This window comes from Budorcas taxicolor, chromosome 2 (genome assembly GCF_023091745.1).
Source record: "Budorcas taxicolor isolate Tak-1 chromosome 2, Takin1.1, whole genome shotgun sequence".
Lineage (NCBI taxonomy): Eukaryota > Metazoa > Chordata > Mammalia > Artiodactyla > Bovidae > Budorcas > Budorcas taxicolor.
The window spans coordinates 43,840,005-43,850,622 of NC_068911.1; the positions used below are offsets into that span (position 1 = coordinate 43,840,005).

Sequence of the window (10,618 nt, forward strand, 5' to 3'; positions counted from 1 at the left end):
GGTTTCTGTTTGTCAGAATCTGAATCAGCCCTGGAAACAAAAATATTAGAGAGAATGAGGATGTAAGACCCTCAGTTAATGCCTCCTTTCCAAAGCTGGAAGAAGAAGCAAAGTGTTTCTATTAGAACCTCTCTGTGTTTCTTATGGACTATTGCTAAATGTCTAAAATGTTCAAAAGAAAGCTGTGGTACATATACACAATGGAGTATTACTCAGCCATTAAAAAGAATACTTTTTTTTTAATTTTTATTTTTACTTTATTTTACTTTACAATACTGTATTGGTTTTGCCGTACATTGACATGAATCCACCACGGGTATACATGCGTTCCCAAACATGAACCCCCCTCCCACCACCCTCCCCATAACATCTCTCTGGGTCATCCCCGTGCACCAGCCCCAAGCATCCTGTATCCTGCATCGGACATAGACTGGCGATTTGTTTCTTGCATGATAGTATACATGTTTCAATGACATTCTCCCAAACCATCCCACCCTCTCCCTCTTCCTCACAGTCCAAAAGTCCGCTCTACACATATGTGTCTTTTTTGCTGTCTCGCATACAAGGTCATCATTGCCATCTTTCTAAATTCCATATATATGTGTTAGTATACTGTATGGGTGTTTTTCTTTCTGGCTTACTTCACTCTGTATAATCGGCTCCAGTTTCATCCATATCATTAGAACTGATTCAAATGTATTCTTTTTAATGGCTGAGTAATACTCCATTGTGTATATGTACCACAGCTCTCTTATCCATTCATCTGCTGATGGACATTTGGTTGTTTCCATGTCCTGGCAATTATAAACAGTGCTGCGATGAACATTTGGGTACATGTGTCTCTTTCAATTCTGGTTTCCTCAGTGTGTGTGCCCAGCAGTGGGATTGCTGGGTCATAAGGCAGTTCTATTTGCAACTTTTTAAGGAATCTCCACACTGTTCTCCATAGTGGCTGTACTAGTTTACATTCCCACCTACAGTGTAGGAGGGTTCCCTTTTCTCCACACCCTCTCCAGCCTTTATTGCTTGAAGACTTTTGGATCGCAGCCATTCTGACTGGTGTGAAGTGGTACCTCATTGTGGTTTTGATTTGCATTTCTCTAATAATCTAGCACCACACACAAAAATAAACTCAAAATGGATTAAAGATCTAAATGTAAGACCAGAAACTATAAAACTCCTAGAGGAGAACTTAGGCAAAACACTTTCCGACATAAATCACAGCAGGATCCTCTATGATCCACCCCCCAGAATTCTGGAAATAAAAGCAAAAATAAACAAATGGGACCTAATGAAAATTAAAAGCTTCTGCACAACAAAGGAAAATATAAGCAAGGTGAAAAGACAGCCTTCTGAATGGGAGAAAAGACTAGCAAATGAAGCAACTGACAAACAACTAATCTCAAAAATATACAAGCAACTCCTGCAGCTCAATTCCAGAAAAATAAACGACGCACCCCCTCAAAAAAAAAAAAAAAAAAAAAAAAAAAGGGCCAAAGAACTAAATAAACATTTCTCCAAAGAAGACATACGGATGGCTAACAAACACATGAAAAGATTCTCAAAAAGAATACATTTGAATCAGTTCTAATGAGATGGATGAAACTGGAGATGATTATACAGAGTGAAGCAAGCCAGAAAGAAAAACACCAGTACAGTATACTAACACATATATATGAAATTTAGAAAGATGGTAATGATAACCCTGTATGCAAGACAGCAAAAGAGACACAGATGTATAGAACAGACTTTTGGACTCTGAGAGAGAGGGAGAGGGTGGGATGATTTGGGAGAATGGCACTGAAACATGTATGCTATCATGTAAGAAACGAATCGCCAGTCTATGTCCGATGCAGTATACAGGATGCTTGGGGCTGGTGCTCGAGGATGATCCAGAGAGATGAAATGGGGTGGGAGGTGGGAGGGGGGTTCAGGATTGGGAACTCATGTACACCCATGGTGGATTCATGTCAATGTATGGCAAAATCAATATAGTATTGTAAAGTAAAATAAAGTAAAAATAAAAATTAAAAAATAAATAAATAGAATAAAGAAAAGTAGAACAAAAAAATGTTCAAAAGGTAACCATTTAAATGTTTCTTTAAAGAGCACAGTACCTCGGCACCCCAGAAGTTTAAATGTTTATCTTTTGAACATTTTAGACACATAGCAATAGTGCATAAGAAACACAGAGAGGTTCTAGCATGGAGATTTGGTTGGCAGTTGGTGGGGCAGTGGGGAGATGAGAGTCAGGGTTTGATCCTCAGGATGGGGAGGAATCTGGTCACAGATGGGGAGGGGGATCTGGTCACAGATGGGGAAAAATCCACCTTTGTTGTTTTCAGAATTATGAATTTATTTTGTTTTTTTGATAAAATCTTTGAAAACCTAAAAAAATAAAAATAAAGAGCACAGTACCATTATTGAACCTTTTAGTTCTGAATTATAATTTTAATATTTAGAGATAATATGAAATTAAAAGACTTGGGATTTATTTTCAGTGAAATCCTTCTATGGCACTTTTAGGTCCACTTTAACATTATAAATTAATAAAAGAGTAACCTAGCCTAATACCATAACTGATTATTTCACTCCTAAAACTAGTAGCAAAAGTGAGAAAATTTTAAATAAATTACACTTTGCATCACATGTTCACAATGTGACACTAAGAATGACCCCTCTAAGTTTCCATTTGTGCCTTTCCTGTTAATTCCACGTGATACTTATCATTTACTTTTGTTTCTGACTCAGTGAATCTATTATCAAAATAAACCTTAGTTATTTTTTTTCAGAGAGTGTTCTCAATACAGGGAACCCTAATTATCAATCCCACCTCATTTCTTGTGGAGTAATAACATTGGACAAATAATAGGGATAACACAGTCTATGTCTTTATCAGAGACATGACAAAGCAGAAGACAGAGATCCTTGACTTTCCCTGTAACATGCAAATAAGGATCAATCTACACATATGTGACTGGACTCTTGATCCAGCCTCCCACAAATTTTCCATTTGTCTAAAAGAGAATCTATGTTCAATGTCTTAGTACTAATATATTCATTTATTCATAATCATGTTCCAACTTGTGACAAACTCGTGATCTTAAATCTATGGGAAATTGTTCAATGAAAGTGTACATATCAGAGAGCTATACTAGAAGGCAGCAACAGGTGAGATGAGAAAGGAACTTAAGAAAAATTTAACTAACACTACTAAAGATTCTAACATAGAAATGTCCATAAATAAAGACATTTATTTTGTCCCTATATTACCTGTAAAGGAGAAAGACCAAATATTTAAGGTAGTACTCAGTGTGATGATATTTCATGAGAAAATGCTAATAGAAAAGAATTGTATTTCTCTAATTGGTGACCAATGACTTATCAGCGGAATAGTGGTAAAGAATCCACCTGCCAATGTGGGAGATGCAAGAGATGTAGGTTCAGTCCCTGGGTTAGAAAGATCCTCTGGTGAAGGAAATGGAAACCCACTCCAGTATTCTTGACTGGAAAGTTACATGGACAGAGTCGGGTTGGCTATATAGTCCATGGAGTTGCAAAGAATAAGACACAGCTGAGTGACTCAGCACACATGCATGCAGAATTGGTGACCAGCACCTCTTAGACCCTATCATACCTGGAATTTTCTCTGTTATTTCTGGTAAGGTTGTCTTTTGCCCCATAACTCAAGAAATCGATTTTATATGGCTCAGCAATAATGTCAGATCATAGGCAAAACTGAGACACTCAAGATCCCTTTATCTTCTTATATTCATAAATTTGAGTATAAATTTTAAGAAGACAATCTATCACAAAGCTAAACATTCTAAATATGGCTGATTTATCTAAGCCACTTGAAAATTAATATTAAACTAATGTTTTATTTCATGCAATGGATTTTGTTACCCAAATGTTATTTTAAATTGCTGGTGAGATTCTTTGCATTTAGGAAATATGACAGGTAATATCTTTCCTATATCTTTCTTCTCTATTTTGTTTAATTTTTGCTTTCAAAGCTACTTTACATACATAATTAAAAATAGAGCCTTTTACTTTTCTTTCAATAGCATTTGTTTAATCTGTGCTTATTTTTTTAATTAAATATTTGTCTTTGTTTCAATTTGACTACTCCAAAAGTTTGTAGAAGCCAGATAATGCACCTTCCACAGATTCTCAGAGCTCTTCTAACCCTCCATTCCAGGCACTTTTTTGTGATCAGTCACCCCATTGCTTCAGACTCTTTTGTGAACCCATGGACTGTATGTAGCTGACCAGACTCCTTTGCCAGTGGAATTTTTTCCAGGCAAGAATGCTGAAGTGTGTTACCATTTCCTACTCCAGGGGATGTTCCTAACCCAAGGATCAAACCTGAGTCTCTTGACTCTTGCACTGACAGCAGATTCTTTACCACTGATCCACCAGGGAACCTCTGTCGTTTTAAGGGCTTAGCTGAGCCAGTTCTCACACAAAGCTCTGTAGGCTGAGTCCACTTCCTCTTCCTTTACAGTTCAGATTGGTAATTTTCACAATGGCTCAGTATTAGCCAAGGACTCTCTCTGTCTAAATGGTAAATTTCCCTTCACACTTTTTTTCTAATACCCTAGTTAGAAAATAATATTAATTTTTGTTTAGAATCTTATTTTTGAATTTACTTTTGGTTAGAAGGGATATATACAGATATATCCCCTCCCTCTTGAGCCTCCCCTCTCCCTCCCATGCCTCCCCCTAGGTCATCACAGAGCACCGGGCTGAGCTCCTGAGTTACACAGCAGCTTCCCAAGATACCTGCTGATGGGTGAAAGAAGGATCTCTCCTGGTTGAAAGTGATGGATATAGTCTTATATTTATAGTCACAACCTAATGGCATAAACCCTAGAGACTGTCTGTTGCCTCATTCTCTTAAAGCCTTGAAATAATTAAAATTAATCACAATTCTCTAATGTAATTCTTTCTTGTGTCTTATAAAACCTGGAGCAGTGTTAGGGGCATTTCACATGAACATTTGTAGGTTAAAATCACTTCTCTCAGACCCTTCCTCACACTGATACTTTTTACAATTATAAAAAGTATGCAATTATAGATGAAATCATTATTAAATATTAATTGAATGACCACAATATGCCAGGAATAACCTTGTTCCTCCATACTTTTTCTCTAACATATGGAAGAAATATGAAGGTCCACCGTTTAGATCATCATGACTGATTGAGAGCTAAAGCAGAGATATTTACAAAGTTAAATATTAAGTTTGGACAATGAACTGATCCTTTTAAAATAACTGTTCTGTTCGATTGCACCACCACATCCATTCCATTAATTACTTCTGTTTATTGAATTATTGAAATAACACATATTCATTTTAGAAACCAAGGACTATAAAATTTAAATAAGGAAAGTGAACACAGTAGAAATAATTTTTATCAACTCAACTCAATTTAAAATCTCACAGTCAAGTTTAGTAAATATGACCAACATTACCGAAGTGAAAGATAAAGATGAACATCTCCAGTGGTGTAGTGTGGGCCTCATTTATTCCCCGATATGATGTAATGAGAAACTTCACCTCTGTGACATTCTTTCCACAGAATCTATTATCTCATCTTACTATGAGAAAATTATTAGGCAAACCCATATTTGCAAGCATTCTACAGGATACCTCATCCATACTCCTCAAAATTATTGAAGCAAAAACAAAGAAACAAACAAACTAACTAAGGAAAGAGTCAAAATCTGTCACAGATCAGACATTAGGGAGACATGATGACAGTACAATGTGGTACCTGGATTGGGTCCAAGAAAATAAAAAGATAATTAAAGGGAAAAAGCTGATGGAATCCAAGTAAAATTTAGATTTTAGTGATCACATTGTACCAATATTTATTTTTATTTTATTGTGGTAAGAACATTTCACATAAGACCTACCAAATTAAGACATTTTAAATGTACAGTACAGTATTGTTGACTACCAATATGATTTTTGTCCAGTATATCTCTACAACCCATTTAACTTGCTTAATTGATATTTTATGTCCACTGATTTCTAACTTCCTGTTTTCCCCTCCTCAAGCCATTGACATCTATCACTCCACTTTTTGATTCCATGAACGTAAAAAAAAAAAAGTGGAGTCATACAGTATTTGACTTTCTGTGACTGGCATATTTCACTAAGCACACTGTCATCCATGTGGTACTTTACTGCATAATGTATTTCTTTTTTTATGCCATTTTACATACATAAAACATTTTCTTGATCTACTTTTTGGTCCATAGACATTTAGGTTATTTCTAATCTTTGCTATTATGAATAGCTCTGTAATGAACACGGGAATGCTAATATCTCTTTGAAATCACCATGTTAATTATTTTGAATTAAATAAATAAATATTCAAAAGCAGGATTACTGGATTATCAGAGCATGTATTTAATTTTTATACTATGGAAAGCCACCATACTATTTTCACAAATATATTTAAGTAACAATCAGAAGGTAATTTTTCCATGTCAGTTCTCACTATTATAAAATTCTTTGTCAGTGATCTTTCTCAGAGTTTTCCAATCATGACATTACTGATATTTTGGACTGGATTATTTTTTTTATGGGGAGCTATCCTGTGCAGCTTCTCTGGCCTTTGTCCACTAGATGATAGTAACTTCACCCCTGTCCCTGCATTGTGACACCAAAAATGCCTCCAGATATTGTCTATCCCCTTGGGAGGAGGGAGTGAATAAACCCCTGACCATCTTTTACTCTATTCTGGTAGATTTTCATGTCCTTCTAGTTAACTTATATGCAATTAAATATCTATTTCCTTATCTCCCAAATACCATTATATAAGCAATCTGTATTATCATCAAACCTGGTAAGCATGGTATCCAAAATGTTTATCCTTACAATTTCTTTCCATTGTTTTTGTTTGTGGTCTTGTGAGTCAGCACTTGTTTGTTCCATGCTTTAAAATCTTATTTAGAGGCAATCTTGTTGATTCTATTTCTCCAGAAGTTACTTTTTATCCTTTTAAAATCAATTTTGGTTAAATACCTGCATATTCTCCCTTGCCCAGTTCTACCCTGAACTGGCAGAAGCAGAGAGACATGCACCAAAGAGAATCAGGGCCCCTGTGCTCTCACACTCCCAGGAAACACTTGTTCAGGACACTGCTGGAAGGAGTTCAACTAAGCCAGGCCCTTCTACATATCTTTCTGGAAAGTATGCACTTTCTGTTCCTGATATGTAATGTTTGCAGTGACTAAAAATTTCTCCAAGTGATTTTCCTCATGAAGAAATAACTGAAACTAAGGTATCTATTAGATAGATACTCTACATGGGACAGTGGCAAAGGCAGCCCACCTCTGGTCTCCAGAGGACTTGTTGATTTACCAGGAAGGGTGAGACCCTTATGTCTCTAACACTCCCTGTGATACAAGGCCCTAGAGAGAATCCCTTGACTTCTTCTTTGGAGGCTCAGAACAAGCTATTAAAGCTAATTATTGTTTCCTGATGCAATTTATATTTCTTGAAAACACGAGGAAAAACCAATAGCAGATTTAGAAACATTGTATATGAAAGTAAATCAAAAGTTTAACTGTCACCTTCTCACGAAGCCCCATTATCATTCCCAAAGACTCCAAAACTGTTGGATAATGACATCATAGCAAAAGTTATCTAGATTGCACAGCAAACATTTTTCCTTTTTAAGTGCACTGTTTTATGCTTTTAATTTCTTTTAGATTTACTAAGGTATAATTGACAAAGAGAATACACACACACACACACACACACACACACACATATATATATATATATGGTGTAAATTTAACATATTCAGAGTACGTTATGAGAAATGCTGGGCTGGAAGAAGCACAAGCTGGAATCAAGATTGCCAGGAGAAATATCAATAACCTCATATGCAGATGACACCACCCTTATGGCAGAAAGTGAAGAACAACAAAAAAGTCTCTTGATGAAAGTGAAAGTGGAGAGTGAGAAACTTGGCTTAAAGCTCAACATTCAGAAAAAGAAGATCATGGCATCTGGTCCCATCACTTCATGGGAAATAGATGGGGAAATAGTGGAAACAGTGTCAGACTGTTTGGGCTCCAAAATCACTGTAGATGGTCACTGCAGTCAAGAAATTAAAAGATGCTTACTCTTTGGAAGAAAAGTTATGACCAACCTAGATAGCATATTCAAAAGCAGAGACATTACTTTGCCAACAAAGGTCCGTTTTGTCAAGGCTATGGTTTTTCCAGTAGTCATGTATGGATGTGAGAGTTGGACTGTGAAGAAAGTTGAGCACTGAAGAATTGGTGCTTTTGAACTGTAGTGTTGGAGAAGACTCTTGAGAGTCCCTTGGACTGCAAGGAGATCCAACCAGTCCATTCTGAAGGAGATCAGCCCTGCGATTTCTTTGGAAAGAATGGTGCTAAAGCTGAAACTCCAGTACTTTGGCCACCTCATGCGAAGAGTTGACTCATTGGAAAAGACTCTGATGCTGGGAGGGATTGGGGGCAGGAGAAGAAGGGGACGACAGAGGATGAGATGGCTGGATGGCATCATTGACTCGATGGACATGAGTCTGAGTGAACTCCGGGAGTTGGTGATGGACAGGGGGGCCTGGCGTGCTGCAATTCATGGGGTTGCAAAGAGTCAGACGCGACTGAACTGAACTGAACTGAAGGTGTAAATTTGATGTGTGTGTGTGTGTATATATTAGGTAGATTTGTCTAAAATCACATACAATGACAGACAAAATATGCAATAAAACTAGTGTTTTTCTTATTGCTTGCCTGTTTGCTTCTCAATTCATATATTTATCAGCTAAATATTACCTAATGACCCCAAAAATAAAAAGAAACTAACAAAGAAACACTAAATTAGAAGCTCTTGATGTTAGAATTATAAATTATAATTTTCTTTATGACAAAAATTTCCTGAACAAGGTCTAAATCCTGTAATTTGAAAGATAGTTCTGCTTAGAATGTGTATTCCATCAAAAAACTCCAAAGGGATTAAATTAGCTACTGGAGTGAAACAGAATTTCAGAATGTGCTCATTTGGGCATAAAATCAAACATGTGCTCTTCACTGCAAAATAACAGCCTTTCAATTTTGAAATAAATTATGGTTTCCATAATGGATAGAAAAATGAAATGTGAGTTCTTTAATAAACTTATGAAAGTTTTACAGCAAACTAAATGTGTGTTTTAACTGTCCATTGCCCAGAACCACTTAAAGAATTTTAGATTGAATAAGAGCATGGAAGCAGACTGCGAATTTTGATATATGCTCAACTCAAATTGACAGGATACAAGGTACAAAGAAAAGTGAGTCAAAAAGACTCATTCATAGCTACTCACTTCTGTTTCTCCTTTCCAATATCATAGCACATCGTCACCCTTTCACCTGCCTCCAATTTGGAACCCTGAGCCTGCTACGAAGATATTTTCTGGGAAAATATTTTGGAGCTCACCACTTTTCTGAGAGCTTCTTTCATATCCTTATTCTTCAGACTATAGATCAGGGGGTTCAGCATGGGGATCACTACAGTGCAGAACACCGTGGCCACTTTCTGGCAACCCATGCTGTTGCCAGACTGGGGCCTGCAGTAAATGAAAAGGATTGTTCCATGAAAGATGATGACAGCAAGGTGGGGAGCACAGGTGGAAAAGGCTTTGCACTTTCCTTCTGCAGAGTGTATGCTCAGGATGGTGATGAGAATAAACAAGTAGGAGGTGAGGATGACCATGATGGTGATGATCTCATAAAAAATGGCCACAGAGTATAGCACCAATTGATTCACAGTGACATCAGAGCTAGCAAAAGACGGCGGGGTGGGGGTGGGGGGCGGATCACAAAAGAAATGGTTGATCACATTTAATCTGTAGGATGGGATCTGAAGAGCTAAACACAAGTGAATCAGAGAACACATAGCACCATTGAGGTAGCATCAAGACACCCACTTCAAACAGAGATTTCAGGACATGGTGACCATGTAGAGCAGTGGGTAACAGATGGCCGCAAAGTGGTCATAGGCCATCACTGCCAGCAGAATGACCTCAGTTATCACAAATGTGCAAAACAGGTAAAATTGCACAGCGCATTCCAAGAAGGAAATGCCTTTGTCTTAATTTAAGATGTTAGCTATCGTCTTAGGCATTATGGTCGTGGAGTAACAGAAATCTACAAAGGACAAGTGGCTGAGGAAAAAGTACATGGAGGTGTGAAGTCTAGAGCTGACCTGAATGAGAGAAATAAAGCCCAGGTTTACCAAAACTGTGACTCAAGATAGAATGAAACAGCAGGAAGAGGAAGACTTTGAGCTCAGGGGCATCTGAGAATCCAAGGAGGATAAAGTCTGTCACAGCAATGCAGTTTTCCTTGTCCATGTTCCTAATTTTCTGGGTATGGAGTAAAATATTAATAGTTATTCTGTGTTATATTATCCTTGATTCAGTCTTGTCTCTCTTAAAAAATACATGATAATGCATACTGTCCTATAAAGTTAGTGTTGTGATTTTGTTAATTACACTATGCAAATTCACTGCTTTAGATTTATTTGAAGTTCTAAACAAAAAAAGAGAAAATGTTAGTCATTCAGTCGTGTCTGAATCTCTGCCAC

At 37.0% G+C, this 10,618-nt stretch overlaps 1 pseudogene; it reads right to left on the reverse strand.

The window, feature by feature from the left end:
* Positions 1 to 9,430: 9,430 nt before the first annotated feature.
* Positions 9,431 to 10,385, reverse strand: LOC128071511 (olfactory receptor 5L1-like; annotated as a pseudogene).
* Positions 10,386 to 10,618: the final 233 nt, after the last annotated feature.